Source organism: Moschus berezovskii, chromosome Y (genome assembly GCF_049115385.1).
Source record: "Moschus berezovskii isolate FMDL1 chromosome Y, NW_MosBer_1.0, whole genome shotgun sequence".
In the NCBI taxonomy this organism is placed as follows: Eukaryota; Metazoa; Chordata; class Mammalia; order Artiodactyla; family Moschidae; genus Moschus; species Moschus berezovskii.
Genome location: NC_142489.1, coordinates 26,914,680 through 26,934,297, shown reverse-complemented (window position 1 = coordinate 26,934,297; position 19,618 = coordinate 26,914,680).

The window sequence follows — 19,618 nt, the reverse complement described above, 5'->3', positions numbered from 1 at the left end:
CCTTCAGGCCAGGAGGGAATGGCAGGACATACTTAAAGTGATGAGAGAAAGTAACCTACAGCCCAGATTATTATACCCAGCAAAGATCTCGTTCAAATATGAAGGAGAAGTCAAAAGCTTTACAGCCAAGCAAAAGCTGAGAGAATTCAGCATCAACAAACCAGTTCTCCAACAAATACTAAAGGATCGTCTCTAGACAGGAAACACAGAAAGGGTGTATAAACTCGAACACAGAGCAATAAAGAAAATGGCTACAGGATCATACTTATCAATAATCACCTTAAATGTAAATGTGTTGAATGCCCCAACCAAAAGACAAAGGCTGGCTGAATGGATAAAAAAACAAGACCCCCAAATATGTTGTCTGCAGGAGACCCACCTCAAAACGAGGGACACATACAGGCTGAAAGTGAAGGACTGGAAAAAGGTATTCCACGCAAATAGAGACCAAAAGAAAGCAGGAGTAGCAATACTCATATCAGATAAAATAGATTTTAAAACAAAGGCTGTGGAAAGAGACAAAGATGGAAACTACATAATGATCAAAGGCTCAATGCAGGAAGAAGATATAACAATTCTAAATATTCATGCACCCAACATAGGAGCATCGCAATATGTAAGACAATTACTAACAAGTATGAAAGGGGAAATTAACAACAACACAATACTAGTGGGAGACTTCAATACCCCACTCACACCTATGAATAGATCAACTAAACAGAAAATTAACAAGGAAACACAAACTTTAACAGATACAATAGACCAGCTAGACCTAATAGATCTCTATAGGACATTTCAGCCAAAAACAATGAATTTCATCGTTTTCTCAAGCGCACGCAGAACCTTTTCCAGGATAGATCACATCCTGGGCCATAAATCTAGCCTTGATAAATTCAAAAAAAAATTTGAAATCATTCCAAGCATCTTTTCTGACCACAATGCAGTAAGATTAGATCTCAATTACAGGAGAAAAACTATTAAAAATGCCAACATATGGAGGCTGAACAACACACTGCTGAATAACCAACAAATCATAGAAGAAATCAAAAGAGAAATAAAAATAGGCATAGAAATGAATGAAAATGAAAACACAACAACCCAAAACCTCTGGGACACTGTAAAAGCAGTGCTAAGGGGAAGGTTCATGGCAATACAGGCACACCTCAACAAACAAGAAAAAAGTCAATTAATTAACCTAACTCTACATCTAAAAAAAATAGAAAAGGAAGAAATGAAGAACCCCACGGTAAGTAGAAGGAAAGAAATCTTAAAAATTAGGGCAGAAATAAATGCAAAAGAAACAAAAGAGACCAGAGCAAAAATCAACAAAGCCAAAAGCTGGTTCTTTGAGGAGGTAAATAAAACTGACAAAACACTAGTCAGACTCTTCAAGAAACAAAGGCAGAAAAAACAAATCAATAAAATTAGAAATGATAATAGAGAGATCACAACCGACAACACAGAAATACAAAGGATTATTAGAGAATACTATCAGCAATTATATGGCAATAAAATGGATAACTTGGAAGAATAGAAAATTTTAACAGACCCATCACAAGCATGGAAATTGAAACTGTAATCAGAAGTCTTCCAGCAAACAAAAGCCCAGGACCAGACGGCATCACAGCTGAATTCTTCCAAAAATTTAGAGAAGAACTAACACCTATTCTACTCAAACTCTTCCAGAAAATTTCTGAGGAAGGGAAACTTCCAAACTCATTCTATGAGGCCACCATCACCCTAATCCCAAAACCTGGTGAAGATACCACAAAAAAAGAAAACTACAGGCCAGTATCAATGATGAACATAGATACAAAAATCCTTAACAAAACTCTAGCAATCACAATCCAACAACACATTAAGAAGATCACACATCATGACCAAGTGGGCTTTAGCCCAGGAATGCAAGGATTCTTCAATATCTGCAAATCAATCAATGTAATACACCATATTAACAAACTGATAAATAAAAATTATATGATTATCTCAATAGATGAAGAGAAAGCCTTCAACAAAATCCAACATCCATTTATTATAAAACCCTCCAGAAGATGGGAATAGAAGGGAGAAACCTCAACATAATAAAAGCTATATATGACAAATCCACAGCAAACATTATCGTCAATGGTGAAAAACTGAAAGCATTTCCCCTAAAGTCAGGAACAAGACAAGGGTGCCCACTCTCACCACTACTGTTCAACATAGTTCTGGAAGTTTTGGCCACAGCAATCAGAGCAGAAAAAGACATAAAAGAATCCATACTGGAGAAGAAGAAGTACAACTTTCACTGTTCACTGATGACATGATCCTATACACAGAAAACCCTAAAGACTATACCAGAAAACTACTAGAGCTAATCAATGAACAGAGTAAAGTAGCAGGATATAAAATCAACACACAGAAATCCCTTGCATTCCTACACACTAATAATGAGAAAATAGAGAAATTAAGGAAATGATACCATTCACTGTTGCAATGAAAAGAATTAAATACTTAGGAATATATCTACCTAAGGAAACAAAAGACCTGTACATAGAAAACTATAAAACACTGCTGAAAGTAGTCAAAGAGGACACTGATAGATGGAGAAATATACCATGTTCGTGGATTGGAAGGATAAATATTGTGAAAATGAGTATACTACCCAAAGTAATTTATACATTGAATGCAATCCCTATCAAGCTACCAATGGCATTTTCACAGAGCTAGAACAAATAATCTCACAATTTGTATGGAAATACAAAAAACCTCGAATAGCCAAAGCAATCTTGAGGAAGAAGAATGGAACTGGGGGAATCAACCCTTCAGACGTCAGGCTCTACTACAAAGCCACAGTCATCAAGACGGTATGGTACTGGCATAAAGACAGAAATATAGATCAATGGAACAAAATAGAAAGCCCAGAGATAAATCCACGCACCTATGGACACCTTATCTTCGACAAAGGAGGCAAAAATATAAAATGGAGAAAAGACAGTCTCTTTAAAAAGTGGTGCTGGGAAAACTGGTCAGTTCAGTTCAGTTCAGTTCAGTCGCTCAGTCGTGTCCGACTCTCCGCGACCCCATGAATCACAGCACGCCAGGCCTCCCTGTCCATCACCAACTCCCGGAGTACACTCAAACTCATGTCCACAGAGTCGGTGATGCCACCCAGCCATCTCATTCACCGTCATCCCCTCCTCCTCCCGCCCCCAACCTTTCCCAGCATCAGAGTCTTTTCCAATGAGTCAACTCGTCGCATGAGGTGGCCAAAGTATTGCAGTTTCAGCTTTAGCATCAGTCCCTCCAAAGAACATCCAGGATTGATCTCCTTTAGAATGGACTGGTTGGATCTCCTTGCAGTATAAGGGACTCTCAAGAGTCTTCACTGGTCAGTCACTTGTAAAAGAATGAAAATAGATCACTTCCTAACACCATACACAAAAATAAACTCAAAATGGATTAGAGAGCTAAATGGAAGACCAGAAACTATAAAACTCCTACAGGAGAACATAGGCACAACACTCTCTGACATAAATCACATCAGGATCCTCCATGACCCACCTCGGATTATACTGGAAATAAAAGCAGAAATTAAAAAAAAAAATGGGACGTAATTAAAAATAAAAGCTTCTGCACAGCAAAGGAAACTATAAGCAAGGTGAAAAGACAGCCTGCAGAATGGGAGAAAATAATAGCAAATGAAGAAACTGACAAAGAAAGAAACTCCAAAATATACAAGCAGCTCCTACAGCTCAATTCCACAAAAATAAACGACGCAATCAAAAAATGGGCCAAAGATAAACAGACATTTCTCCAAAGAAGACCTACAGATGGCTAACAAACACATGAAAAAATGCTCAAAATCCCTCATAATCAGAGAAATGCAAACCAAAACCACAATGAGATACCATTTCACACCAGTTAGAATGGCTGCTATCCAACAGTCTACACGCAATAAATGCTGGAGAGGGTGTGGAGGAAAGGGAACCCTCTTACACTGTTGGTGGGAATGCAAACTAGTACAGCCACTATGGAGAACAGTGTGGAGATTCCTTGAAAAACTGGAGATAGTACTGCCATATGATCCAGCAATCGCACTCCTGGGCATACACACCGGGGAAACCAGAATTGAAAGAGACACATGTACTCCAATGTTCATTGCAGCACTGTTTAGATTAGCAAGGAAATGGAAGCAACCTAAATGTCCATCTGCCGACGAATGGATAAGAAAGCTTTGGTAGATATATACAATGGAGTATTATTCAGCCATTAAAAAGAATATATTTGAATCAGTTCTAATGAGGTTAATGAAACTGGAGCCTATTATACAGAGTGAAGTAAGCCAGAAAGAAAAACAACAATACAGTATACTAACGCATAGAGACGCCGGCCCCGGCGGCGCAGACGCGACGCGAGAGATGCCGGGCCCCGGCGCAACGAACCACGCAAAGAGGTGCGGCCGTGAGGAGCTACCCCACACCTGAGGCCAGGGCCGGCGGCCGAGAGGAGCTACCCCACGTCCAACAGGCGGTGGCTGCGCGGGCCAGGAGGGCTGAGAGGAGCTACTCCACGTTCAAGGTCAGGAGGGGCGGCCTTGAGGAGATACCCCTCCTCCAAGGTAAGGTACAGCGGCTGCACTTCGCTGGAGCGGCTGTGAAGAGATTTTCCACGACCAAGGTAAGAGAAACCCAAATAAGATGGTAAGTATTGCTAGGGAGCACCAGAGGGCAGACACACTGAAATCATAATCACGGGAAACTAGCCGATCTGATCACATGGACCACAGCCGAATGAGGTCCACTGGAGAAGGGAATGGCAAACCACTTCAGTATACTTGCCTTGAGAACCCCATGAACAGTAACAAAGGGCAAAATGATAGGATACTGAATGAGGAATTCCCCAGGTCGGTAGGTGCCCAGTATGCTACTGGAGCTCAGTGGAGAAATAACTATAGAAGGAATAAAGGGATGGAGCAAAAGCAAGACCAATACCCACTTGTGGATGTGACCAGTGATAGAAGAAAGGTCCGGTGCTGTAAAGAGCAATATTGCATAGGAACCTGGAATGTTAGGTCCATGAATCAAGGCAAATTGGAAGTAGTCAAACAGGAGATGGCAAGTGTGAACGTCGACATTCTAGGAATCAGTGAATTAAAATGGACTGGAATGGGTGAATTTAACTCGATGACCATTATATCTACTACTGTGGGCAGGAATCCCTTAGAAGAAATGGAGTAGCCATCATGGTCAACAAAAGAGTCCGAAATGCAGTACTTGGATGCAATCTTAAAAATGACAGAATGATTTCTGTTCGTTTCCAAGGCAAACCATTCAATATTACAGTAATCCAGGCCTATGCCCCAACCAGTAATGCTGAAGAAGCCGAAGTTAAACGGTTCTATGAAGACCTACAAGACCTTTTAGAACTAGCACCCAAAAAAGATGTCCTTTTCATTATAGGGGATTGGAATGCAAAAGTAGGAAGTCAAGAAACACCTGGAATAACTGGCAAATTTGGCCTTGGAGCACGGAATGAAGCAGGGCAAAGGCTAATAGAGTTTTGTCAAGAGAATGCACTGGTCATAGCAAACACCCTCTTCCAACAACACAAGAGAAGACTCTACACATGGACATCACTAGATGGTCAACACCGAAATCAGATTGATTATATTCTTTGCAACCAAAGATGGAGAAGCTGTATACAGTTAGCGAAAACAAGACCAGGAGCTGACTGTGGCTCAGATCATGAACTCCTTATTGCCAAATTCAGACTTAAATTGAAGAAAGTAGGGAAAACCACTAGACCATTCAGATATGACCTCAATCAAATCCCTTATGATTATACAGTGGAAGTGAGAAATTAAGGGACTAGATCTGATAGATAGAGTGCCTGATGAACTCTGGACGGAGGTTCGTGACATTGTACAGGAGACAGGGACCAAGACCATCCCCATGGAAAAGAAATGCAACAGAGTGAAACGGCTGTCTGAGGAGGCCTTACAAATAGCTGTGAAAAGAAGAGAGGCGAAAAGCAAAGGAGAAAAGGAAAGTTATAAGCATCTGAATGCAGAGTTCCAAAAAATAGCAAGGAGAGATAAGAAAGACTTCCTCAGTGTCAATGCAAAGAAATAGAGGAAAACAACTGATTAAGAAAAACAAGAGATCTCTTCAAGAAAATTAGAGATTCCAAGGGAATATTTCATGCAAACATGGGCTCGATAAAGGACAGAAATGGTATGGACCTAACAGAAGCAGAAGATAGTAAGAAGATGTGGCAGGAATACACAGAAGAACTGTACAAAAAAGATCTTCACGACCAAGATAGTCACGATAACGTGATCACTGACCTCGAGCCAGACATCTTGGAATGTGAAGTCAAGTGGTCCTTAGCATCACTACTAACAAAGCTAGTGGAGGTGATGGATTTCCAGTTGAGCTATTTCAACTCTTAAAAGATGATGCTGTGAAAGTGCTGCACTCAATATGCCAGCAGATTTGGAAAACTCAGCAGTGGCCACAGGACTGGAAGAGGTCAGTCTTCATTCCAATCCCAAAGAAAGGCAATGCCAAAGAATGCTCAAACTACCGCACAATTGCACTCATCTCACACGCTAGTAAAGTCATGCTCAAAATTCTCCAAGCCAGGCTTCAGCAGTATGTAAACCGTGAACTCCCAGATGTTCAAGCAGGTTTTAGAAAAGGCAGAGGCACCAGAGATCAAATTGCCAACATCCGCTGGATCATGGAGAAAGCAAGAGAGTTTCAGAAAAACATCTATTTCTGCTTCATTGACTAAGCCAAAGCCTTTGACTGTGTCGATCACAATAAACTGTGTAACATTCTGAAAGAGATGGGAATCCCAGACCACCTGACCTGCCTCTTGAGAAACCTGTATGCAGCTCAGGAAGTAACAGTTAGAACTGGATATGGAACAACAGACTGGTTCCAAATAGGAAAAGGTGTACGTCAAGGTTGTATATTGTCACCTTGCTTATTTAACTTATATGCAGAGTACATCATGAGGAACGCTGGGCTGGAATAAGTACAAGCTGGAATCAAGATTGCTGGGAGAAATATCAATAACCTCAGATACGCAGATGACACTACCCTTACGGCAGAAAGTGAAGAGGAACTCGAAAGCCTCTTGATGAAAGTGAAAGAGGAGAGTGAAAAGGTTGGCTTGAAGCTCAACATTCAGAAAACAAAGATCATGGCATCTGGTCCCATCACTTCATGGGAAATACATGGAAAAACAGTGGAAACAGTGTCAGACTTTATTTTTGGAGGCCCCAAAATCACTGCAGATGCTGACTGCAGCCATGAAATTAAAAGACGCTTGCTCCTTGGAAGGAAAGTTATGACCAACCTTGATAGTATATTAAAAAGCAGAGCTATGACTTTGCCAACCAAGGTCTGTCTAGTCAAGGCTATAGTTTTTCCATTGGCCAAGTATGGATGTGAGAGTTGGACTCTGAAGAAAGCTGATCACCGAAGAATCATGCGTTTGAACTGTGGTGTTGGAGAAGATTCTTGAGAGTCCCTTGGACTGCAAGGAGATCCAAACAGTCCATTCGAAAGGAGATCAGTCCTGCGTGTTCATTGGAAAGACAGACGCTAAACCTGAAGCTCCAATACTTTGGCCAACTCATGCGGCGGGTTGACACACTGGAAACGACTCTGATGCTGGGAGGGATTGGGGGCAAGCGGAGAAGGGGACGATAGAGAATGAGATGGTTGGATGGCATCACCGACTCGATGGACATGAGTTTGAGTGAACTCCGGGAGTTGGTGATGAACAGGGAGGCCTGGCGTGTTGTGATTCATGGGGTTGTAAAGAGTCGGATATGACTGAGAGACTGAACTGAACTGAACTGATGAATAAATGTGCTCAAGTGCTGTTCACACTATTTTACACCTTAGTCTAAATAGAAGTGATAGTGAAAACCGATTGTAATGAGCATATGTACTACATATTAATGTATGCACAGACACCAGCCAGACTACAGGTCCTGATACTTTTGTTGAAGCTTCTAGATGTTTCTGGAAGCTTCTGAAGATGAAATTACATGTGATTTAGACCTGTAAATATGATCAGGACTTGGTAGCCGAGACCGGAAAAGAAGGGAAGGGAAATTCAGCCACAAGGAAGAACAATGATGTGGCACACAATGCTGCTGCTGCTGCTGCTAAGTCGCTTCAGTCGTGTCCGACTCTGTGCGACCCCATAGACGGAAGCCCACCAGGTTCCCCCATCCCTGGGATTCTCCAGGCAAGAACACTGGAGTGGGTTGCCATTTCCTTCTCCAATGCGTGAAAGTGAAAAGTGAAAGTGAGGTCTCTCAGTCGTGTCCGACTGAGTGACCCCATGGACTCAGCCTACCAGGCTCCTCTATCCATGGGATTTTCTAGGAAAGAGTACTGGAGTGGCTTGCCATTGCCTTCTCCGTGTGGCACACAATAGGGAACGAATAAACAATGGAGTCTAAGGGCACCTGAAGGACAGGTTACGTGTGGACATGTGCCGTGGGCAGAGATGACAGAAAAGATTAAGAAACATCATCATATGTAGGTAGTGAAACTCATCAGATATGCCTAAGTGGAGGAGTGATAGGTTCTGAGGTCTCTTCTGTATCGATAATAATAAACAGACTTTTGAGGACCTTCTGCCCTTTAGTCTCAGAATGCTGTACCTTCAACTTGCCTGAATTTAGCAGTACGAATGGAAGAGACTGATGTCTGGCCTAGTCCCGACTCCAGGACATAACCATAGCTCCAGCTTCAGGGCAGCAAACTAGTGGTATTTTCTCCTCCCGGAACATTTCTTGAAGGGATAGGATATGAGATGGAATAGGTGTTAGGACCTAGTGAGGGAACATGTTGCAGCCATCCTTGAAATTCAGCATCAGCAGCCATAATTCCGCATAGTTCCAGCAGCATGATTAAAACCCCGTTTATTTTCCTCAGCTCTTCATTACTGGAATTTGACATCAACCAGCCCCTGTAAGACTTCCTCATGGGCACCGGGGCTTCTAGATACACACCAGCATCTCTTCAACACAGCACCAAGCTGTACTTCTTATTTTAACTGTAGGTACAAAGACGACCACTGTGCCTCATACCTATTGACTGTTGCAGACCATCTCCAGGAGGGATAAATTGTAAGAACTTCTTAATCTGCAATTGGTTCTGCATGCCTACAGGTTCTGTGTCCACTTGGGACTTGCCAATACCTGGGCTCTAGAATCTTTTACAAAGAACATAAACACTAAACGTATTGACTTATTCCTGGAGCCCTAAGGGAAGATCAGTGCCACTCGCTCATGGGCCCATTACAACCATCCCCAAGGCAACACGAGATCTGAAGCATCATTACCATTATGAGGAAGTTCTGGGAGACGAGGTCTAGAAAAAAGAAACGGGAAAACCTAAAAGTTGAATTATGTTGGACACAGAGATTCACATTCTTCTTCTCTGCACTCTACTCCATCTATCTGCCTATTTCTCCTGCTTCAGATATTGAATGGCAGTAAAGAATGGATCTTTGGGTTTTTTTTTTTATTATTTATTTATTTTTATTTTATTTTATTTTTATTTTTGTGGTTTAGATAAATGGGACTCAATGAATTGTGATTTAGGCCAGATTTCCAGAGTATAAGCTTTTTTTTTTTTTTTTTTTCAATCTGTTCCTCTATGCCTTGACTCACCCCAGTCCACAATATCACAAACCTGTCTCATTCACAAGTGTACGTGTGGAATTTCAGAAAGACTCGCTGGAGCAAAGAGCTTGTACAGGTTGCTTAGTCTTGAAAGAAATGCAGGATAATACATGGTTAATTGTTTTCTTCAGCTCTAAGTATCTAACTTAATGGAGTAGGAAATAGTAACCCACTCCTGTTTTCTTGCCTGGAAAATCGCATGGACAGAGGAGCCAAGCAGCCTACATTCCATGGGGCTGCAGAGTCAGACATGACTGAGCAAACACACACACGCACACACACACATACACATCTAACTTACATTCAGATACAAAGTTGTTCTCCCTCTTTTTTTGATAGTGTTACATTCAGTTCACACTGAAGGATGAAGCCTTCATTCTAAATTATCTCTCTGCCTTTTTTATGAACTGCTGGCTGTTTCTTTTCCTTAACAAGAAAGAAAAAAAAACAAAAATCCAGCTTCCTCCTATGTGGAGAGAGTTTTGCTTCCTTTCCTCCATCAATACTTTGGAATTTCTCTCCTGTTACCTGAAACAAGGATCTCCATCTTGTCTTGGCTTTAGGGGGTCTGGTCCACTGGTGTATTTCTTTTCCAATCTGGGAATCATAACCTCTAATTTAATGTTTCCCTTGTCTAGAACAATAGGGAGTGCAATGGAAGGCTCTGGGACTGAGACGCAATGATAACCTTGAGAACCCCATACATCTCTTCCTTATCTAGGAGCTGCATGCTACTTTACAACTTGAGCAGATTTCTCAAAGCTCTAGAGAGCCACAAGAACTCATCTCCCAAGTGTATGTCACTCTGCTTCCTGTGTCTGCCATGCTGTCATGCCTAATTTTATGTTACAAGTCAAAGAAGTTTTCGATTCCATTGTATTCCACAATTATTTCCATAGCAAGAATGTGATCTCCCACATATTCAATTCTCCAAGCTAACAGACCCTGTCCAAGAGTGTATCAAGAGGCCTGAAAGTCCATTTTCTGAAGAAGTTCTCGGGTATTAGTGAAGTTTTCACAGGCTTTTCACATATTTGCCTATTTCATACTGTAATCAGATTGATAAGAGGTCATGAGGTTGGTCACAACTGTCTCCATGAGAAACACATACGAAGTACTGATGGAGGTAGCTGGGTGCTCAGCGGAAGATGATGTTAGGAAGATAAAAGGATGGGCTCCACAGTGACATATTTGAAGGTGTCAGAAGCAATGGGTTAGACTGATTGATTGTTACACTAAAACAGAAAGGAATGGCCAGTAAGGTCATAAGTGATCCTGTCATGAGTCTATGCAAGAAGTTGAAATCTGGGGTTTACCTTCAAGAGCAAGCAGGACCGTCATATGCAGGCAGTGTATGTGGTGAGGGGAAAGACTTAATGAGAACTACCTGGGAGAAATAGGGACTTATTGATATCTATGACAAATGAACTACTCACAAGGGTTGCTGATTTCTCCTCAGAGCTTCCCCGACACTGTTATGTCAGTCAGCCAACTCACAGCCCACTTTCCCATGGCCTTTCTTTATTTCCAACAGTCCTCAGAAGCTTGGCATGTCTGGGCTTCTGCATTTTATCTCCCTGACATTCACTTGCGCACGTCTGGTATGGTATGAGGAGTTACTATAAAATGGGCCATATTTAGTGGCAGGAAGTCATTCAGCACAATCGGCACAACTGGAGAAGTGAGAGAAATGTCCTAAGACAAAAATGTGGCTTCCAAGTTAGTGCTATCTTTCTTTTGTGTACGCAGAGATGTACTCAAAGATAAAGACAGAGAAATTCCAGATATGTGGTTATATGATCTCGTAAATGAAATACTGTAAGGACGCTCCCACAAACCTCTCATCCTTACCCACTGGGAAACAGATGGAATGGAAGCCACAGTTACAGAAAACTAACCATACTGAGCACTTGGAACATAGCCTCTTCTAACTCAGTGAAACTATGAGCCAGGCCGTGTAGAACCATTCAAGAGGGGCTGGTCGTCGTGGAGAGTTCTGACAAAATGTGGTCCACTGGAGAAGGGAATGGCAAACCACTTCAGTATTCTTGCCTTGAGAACCCCCTGAATAGTATGAAGAGGCAAAAAGATAGGACACTGAAAGATGAACTCCCCAGGTCAGTAGGTGCCAAATATGCTTGGAACTACGGACAGAGGTTCGTAACATGGTACAGGAAGCCATGATGAAAACCATCCCCAAGAAGAACTACATAAAGGCAAATGGTTGTCTGAGAAGACCTTTCAAATAGCTGAGTAAAGAAGAGAAGTGAAAAGCAATGGAGAAAAGGAAAGATATATCCACCTGAATGCAGAGTTCCGAAGCATAGCAAGGAGAGAGATGATAGCCTTCCTAAGCATTCAATGCAAAGAAATAGTGGGAAACAATAGACTGAGAAAGACTAGAGATCTCTTCAAGAAAATTAGACATACCAACGGAACATTTCATGCAAAGAGGGTCACAATAAAGGACAGAAACGGTACGGACCTAATGGAAGCAGAAGACATTAAGAAGAGGGAGTAAGAATACACAGAAGAACTATTGTTCATTAGACCAAGATGACCACGATGGTGTGTTCACTCACCTAGAGCCAGACTTCCTGGAGTGAGAAGTCAACTGGGCCTGAGGAACCACCACTATGAACAAAACTAATGGAGGTGATGGAATTCCGGCCAAACTATTTCAGATCCTAAATGGTGAGGCTGTGAAAGTGCTGTACTTAATATGCCAGCAAACTTGGAAAACTCAGCAGTGGCCACAGTACTGAAAAGGTCAGTTTTCATTCCTATCCCAAATAAACAGCATGTCAAAGAATGTTCAAACTACCAACAATTGCACTCATCTCACACACTAGGCAAAGGAATGCTCAAAGTCTCCAAGACTTCAAAAGTAAGTGAACCTAGAACTTCTAGATGCCCAAGTGGGATTTAGAAAAGGCAGAAGAACCAACGAGCAAATTGCCAACATCTGCTGGATTACAGAAAAAACCAAGATGATTCAAGAAAAACATGCATTTCTGCTTCACTGAGTATGCTAGAGCCTTGGACTGTGTGGATCACAACAAACTGGAAAATTCTTAAGGAAATGCCAACACCAGAACACCTTACCTACTGCCTGAGAATCCTGTATGCAGGTCAAGAAGCAACAGTTAGAATCAGACGTGGAACAACAGACTGGCCCCAAGTTGGGGGAAAGGAGTACGTCAAGGCTGTATATTGCCACTTGGCTTATTAACTTATATGCAGAATATATCATACGAAAGGCTGGATTCGATGAAGCACAACCTGGAATCAAGATAGCCGGGAGAAATATCAACCTCAGATACAGCAGATAACCTCAGATAGGCAGATGACACCACCCTTTGTCAGAAAGCAAGGCGGAACTGAAGAGTCTGTACTGATGAAAGTGAAAGTGGACAGTGAAAAAGCTGGCTTAGAACTCAACATTCAAAAAAATGAGATCATGACATCCGGTCCCATCACTTCATGGTGAATAGAAAGGCAAATGGTGGAAACATTTTCCTCAACTCCAAAATCACTCCAGATGCTGAATGCAGACATGGAATTCAAACACGCTTGCTTCTTGGAAGAAAAGCTATGACAAACCTAGACAGCATATTAAAAATCAGAGACATTAATCTACCGACAAAGGTCTGTCCAGTCAAAGCTATGGCTTTTCCTGTAGTCATGGATGGATGTGAGAAGTGGACCACAAAGAAAGCTGAATGCCAAAGAATTGATACCTTTGAACTGCGGTGTTGGAGAAGACTCTTGAGAGTCCCCTGGACTGCAAGAAGATCAGCCAGTCAATCCTAAAGAAAATCAGTCCTGAATATTCGTTGGAAGGACTCATGTTGAAGCTCCAACAGTGTGGCTACCTGATGCGAAGAACGGACTCACTGGAAAAGACGTTAAGCCTGGGAAAGACTGAAAGCAGGAGAAGAAGGGGATGACAGAGGATGAGATGGTTGGATGGCATCATTGACTCAATGCACCCAAGTCTGAGCAAGCTAGGGGGAGTTGGTGATGAATTAGGGAAGCTTGGTGCGCTGTAATCCATGGGGTCACAAAGAGTCGGACCCAACTGAGGTACTCAACTGAACTGAACAGTCCACTACAGCTGAGTCCTGGCTCCAGCTCTATGAAATATTCGAAGAACAAGTCTGACACAGCAAGTCTCCCTCAAGTTCCACACAATCCCCCAAATATCTCCTGAATTTAGAAGTGGTGACACTGCACTTGGTCTAGTCTAGTATGCTGAGGCATAAGGACTGTAAAAGCTCGGAGGCCAGCGGCCACGTTTCCTTATTATATTTGGAAATATGTCCCCAAGGCCCGCAGGCATGTCTGAAGCAGCTCCCACCACCTCAGAAAGCCAGATCGTAGCTCAGAAACCTCCCCTTCATCTTCTTTCTGACTCCCTTCATCATATCACCAACCTGTAGCATTCTCTGTCCCTGGCCCCGGAAAGATTCTCTGTTCTGGCAGTCTTCACTGAATTCCATGAGTGCCCATCCATTGTCCATACTTTGAGCTGCATGCTGACTAACTGGAAACACTTGAGGAAGGGAAATGAGAGGCTGAAGACAGGCCTGTACTGAAATGTATTAAGTTCCATAGAGGGAACCTGCACGTCCTTTTAGCTAAGCTAAGTGTTATTAGTGATTTGAATCCTATTGACCTGATCATCTGGGAGATGAGTGTTTTCTCTCCCAAACTGGCACTAAAGGCTTCTATATGGCTTCACTTTGGGTGTCCATCTTCTCCAAGGCCTACTGTACCTGCGCTGTTACCTCCAAACATTCTCAGTTGAGCATGCCTTGGGTCTGACATGCCGCAGTAGAGTCTTCTAGGCATGGCTAAGATGGACAGCGGAGAGGTCTTGCTAGCACAGTTTCTTGAGCTGGTAGAGGACTTGAAGTCTATACTCCCTATCAATACTGGGGATGTGTCCCTGGCATGGCTAAAGGTGTAAATGATGAGCTTGCCTGGAGCTGTGGTTTTGCTGGCCCTTGCTTGGGTTGAGGACCATGTACCTCTCCATGGGTTGGGGCCCTTCAGTCTGGACTGTATTGTATTCCTGTTTTGTTTTGCTTTTTTCTTTCAGATATGTAGTTAGGAAGCGAGAACGGTGGCCTCTTTGGGGTCTCAGGAATCCAGAGGACTGGAAACAAGAGTGGCGGTCACAGACAACAAACTCTTGACATGCAGAAGGTGACACCAACATGCCCACCTGGACAACTGTGTGGAGGGTAGGCCCAGGTGGCCCCAACGGTTTGAGAGGCCTTGTGATCCTCCAGGCTGCCTCATGGCTACTGAAGCCTAGCGTCTTGGTGAGAAGAGTTTAGGGAGGCATGGGGACTATGACATCACAACTTTGGGATTTCACTAAAGTGTTAGGCAGCAATGCCTTGGTCACTACCATTTGCCTCCTAGTATTTAGAAATCGATGTACGGGAAGGATAAAAGAAGAGGACTGTATCTTTTTCACGAGGTCAGACTGCCTTCCTCCTGTGCTTCTTTTCTTCTACCACTTCCTGTGTATTATGCTCATTCTAATATTTCCGAGGTTAACTTGACCCGTGAAATAGGATTACATTCTAGCCCAGCTGAATCTCTATAGAGATAGTGAAAGCTATTAGGGAGCATTAGCAATCTGTGAGGATTATCAGTTAATGGGAAAGACAGCTCTTTGCCATTTTCCATTCCCTGAAAATATATGTAAGAAAAGGACGCCTCTTTTGGAACTGACAGCTTCTTTTCAAGAGAAAGGGCGTGTACCGGTTTGCAAGGGTTGCCATTACAAAGTGCCCCATGCCAGGTAGCTTCAATAAATTTTTCCTCAAACTCCTGGGAATCAAGTCAATAATCAAAGGGTCAGCAGATCTGGCTTCTTCTGATGACTCTTTTGGATTGTGCCTGGCCATTGTTTGCCTTTATCTTCACATAGTAATGTCTGTGTTGTTTATGACTGATCTCCTGTTCCTGTAAAGTGCCAGTCGTATTAACCCAACTACCTATGCTGCTGCTGCTGCTGCTAAGTCACTTCAGTCGTGTCCGACTCTGTGTGACCCCATAGATGTAAGCCTACCGGGCTCCCCCGTCCCTGGGATTCTCCAGGTAAGAACATTGGCGTGGGTTGCCATTTCCTTCTCCAATGTGTGAAAGTGAAAAGTGAAAGTGACGCCGCTCAGTTGTGTCTGACCCTTAGCGACCCCACGGAATGCAGCCTACCAGGCTCCTCCAACCATGGGATTTTCTAGGCAAGAGTACCACCTATACAGAGGCCCAATTTCCAAAAAGGGTCAGAAAGAAATTATAACTTATGCAGTTTGACTACATATAAAGTACAGAGAGTTAGAGTGTCAACATCCACATGTTGAGAGAATACGGTTTATTCCATAATATCGATTTTCTTCTTTCCACTTGGTCCAGCTGTATCTGTCTGCCAGAATTCACCCTCCGAAGTAGGTCTCCACGACACAGAAAACAAATTTTAAGAAAAACGGATTGTCCAGGGGTAATAGAGATGAAGACAATATTCAGAATTTATAACCTATGTAGAAATCCTATCCTCAAAGACATAAGGGAAGGAAAGCATTTCTAATTTTTAGTAAGTAGTAAGCCATGTGACGGCACATGATAAGCAAACTACTAAAAAAGATTGACAAGACAAAAGATATAATCTATATATGTATTCCAGCAAATCAGTTCATTACAAAATTATAAAAATACTAAGTAGTCCTCAAGTAAAACCTGATGACAAACTTTGTTGCACTTTGTCCTAAATCCACCTGGTAATTGGGGGAGCTATCAGTGTTGCTAATTTGCTTTACACAGAAAGAAAAACTGTTCATACTTTTCTGAGTGTATGTGACTTTGAAATGAGGCATTCTCTCAGAGTCTCTTACCCTCCATAGACTTGCAAGATAAGGTGCTACTGTAACCAAATAGACATTTACCCAACATCCTTAGGCCAAGCAATACTGAAACATTGGAGATTAAAGCAGAGATATGCTTAATGCAGAGTCATGCAAGGAGATGGGTGGCTTATGCCTTTAAAAATCACAATCTACCTACAGAAACAAAAGACCTACATATAGAAAATTATCAAACACCGATGAATGACAAAAAGAGATGGAGAAATATACTGTGTTCATGGACCGGAAGGATCAATATAGTGAAAATGAGTATACTCCCCGAAGTAATCTATAGTCAATGCAATCCCTATTAAGCTACCAACGGTATTTTTCAGAGAACTAGAACAAATGATTTCACCATTAGTATGCAAATACAAGAAAAAACCTTGAATAGCCAAAGCAATCTTGAGAAAGAAGCATGGAACTGGAGAAATCATCCTGCCTCACGTCAGGCTATACTACAAAGCAGCAGTCATCAAGATAGTATGGTCCTGGCACAAAGACAGAAACATAGATCAGTGGAACAAAACAGAAAGCCCAGAGATAAATCCACGAACCTCTGGACAACTTTTCTTTGACAAAGGAGGCAAGAATGTACAATGGAGAAAAGACAATCTCTTCAACAAGTGGTGCTGGGAAAACTGGTCAGCCACTCATAAAAGAATGACACTAGAACACTTTCTAACACCATACACACACAAAAGAATACTCAAAATGGATTGAAGTTCCAAACGTAAGACCACACACGATAACACTTCTAGAGGAAAACATAGGCAAAACATTCTCTGATGTAAATCACAGCAGGATCTTCTATGGCCCACCTCCCAAAATAATGGGAATAAAAGCAAAAATAAAACACAATGGGACCTAATTAAACTTAAAAGCTTTTGCACAATGAAGGAAACTATCAGCAAGGTGAAAAAACAGCATTCAGAATGGGAGAACATAATAGCAAATGAAGCAACTGACAAAGACTTTATCTCCAAAATATATAAGCAACACCTGCGGCTCAATTCCAGAAAAACAAGTAAACCAATCATAATATGGGCCAAAGAACTAAACAGACATTTCTCCAAAGAAGACATACAAATGGCTAACAGACACATGAAAAGATGCTCAACATCACTTATTATCAGAGAAATGCAAATCAAAACCAAAACGAGGTACCACCTCACCTCGCCGGTCAGAACAGCCGCTATCCAAAAGTCTACAAACAATAAATGCTGGAGAGGGTGTGGAGAAAAAGGAACCCTCTCACACAGTCAGTGTGAATGCAAACTAGTACAGCCACTATAGAGATCAACGTAAAGATTCCTTACAAACCTGGAAATAGGACTGCCATACGACCCAGCAATGTCTCTGCTGGGCATACACACCGAGAAAACCCGTAGTAAAAGACACGGGTATCCCAACGTTCATCGCAGCACTGTTTACAATAGCTAGGACATGGAAGCAACCTAGATGTCCATCGGCAGATGAATGGAGAAGAAATTTGTGGTACATATACACAATGGAATATTACTCAGCTATTAAAAAGAATGCATTTGTCTCAGTTCTAATGAGGTGGATGAAACTGGAGGCTATTATACTGAGCAAAGTAAGTCAGAAAGAAAAACTAACGCATATATATGGAATTTAGAAAGATAGTAACAATGACCCTGTATGCAAGACAGCAAAAGAGACACCGATGTAAAGAACAGACTTTTGGACTCTGTGGGAGAAGGCAAGGGTTCCATACTTTGAGAGAATAGCATTGAAACATGTATCTTATGATATATGAAACAGATCACCAGGCCAGATTCCATGCATGAGACAGGGTGCTCAGGGCTGGGGCACTGGGATGACCCTGTCGGATGGAATGGGGACAGAGGTAGGAGGGAGGGTCAGGATGGGGAGCGCATGTACACCCATGACTGATTCATGTGAATGTATGGCAAAAATAACCACAATACTGTAAAGTAATTAGCCTCCAATTTAAACAAAATTTTTTAAAAGGAGGTACAAAATTAAAAGATTAGACAATATTTTACCTGAGTGATAATAAAAACACAGCATATCAGAATTCATGAGATGCATGTCTAGAAGTGCTTATAATTTTAAATGCTTGTATTAAAAAAGAATAAACGCCTAAGCCGATGGAAAAAAAAAAAATCGCAAACTCCCTCAAAGCTTTCAGCAAAGGCCACATATAGGAAACATGAGGGAGGGGTGTGATCAGCTCTTGCAAACTTCTTGCTGTCAGATCTCGTGTTTTTGAGCTAAGGTGGTGGTCAGCTAACTGTGTTCTTGTAATCATCGAGGGAAAGAAAGACTATTCCCTAGTCCCTGAAAGGAAAGGTCCCAAGCTTGACTTTCACCTTCCAAGGTCCTGATTGCAAGGACCGGGTCCCTGTGTAGGCCAGTTATCCTGTCTGGGAGCATTCATCTAGCACCCAGTCTTGGCACTTCCAGCAGTGCCCAGTCCCAGTTGGAAGAGGCAGTTCTCAGTTCTCTGTGCCCTCCTCTTACCAAGGCCCCATACCCTGCCCAGCAGCCTTCAATGAGTGAGCCAGGTACCCAGCATGCAGCTGGCCCTCAGCCTCCTCAGTCTACCCAAATGGGGAGCAGGGTCCTGTAGACTGTGACCCACGTAGATTGCCATAACCATTCGGACATCGAGGTGGGGATGGGACACGTTGGCCATTGCTTTGAAACCTGGGCCAGGTCAGTGAGGGGCTCCAGCAAGGGCCCTGGGACTCTATAAGACACAGCCTGTCCCCAAGCTCCACAGTTCATTACCCAGCCCAAGGCCCAAGGGCCTGGAGGGCCCTGTGGGAAGGCTGTAATGTATCTTTCACTACATTATGCTGAGAGGCATTCTGTTGGTGGTGTTTGGTTTTCTAACTTCACTAATGGTCTTGGGCTGAGGCCTGCAGCTCCGTTTTCCATCCTGCCTCTATTACAGTGTCTTCCTTGATAAGCTTATTCAACCTGTGACCAAAAGTTGGTAACTTGGACCATCATG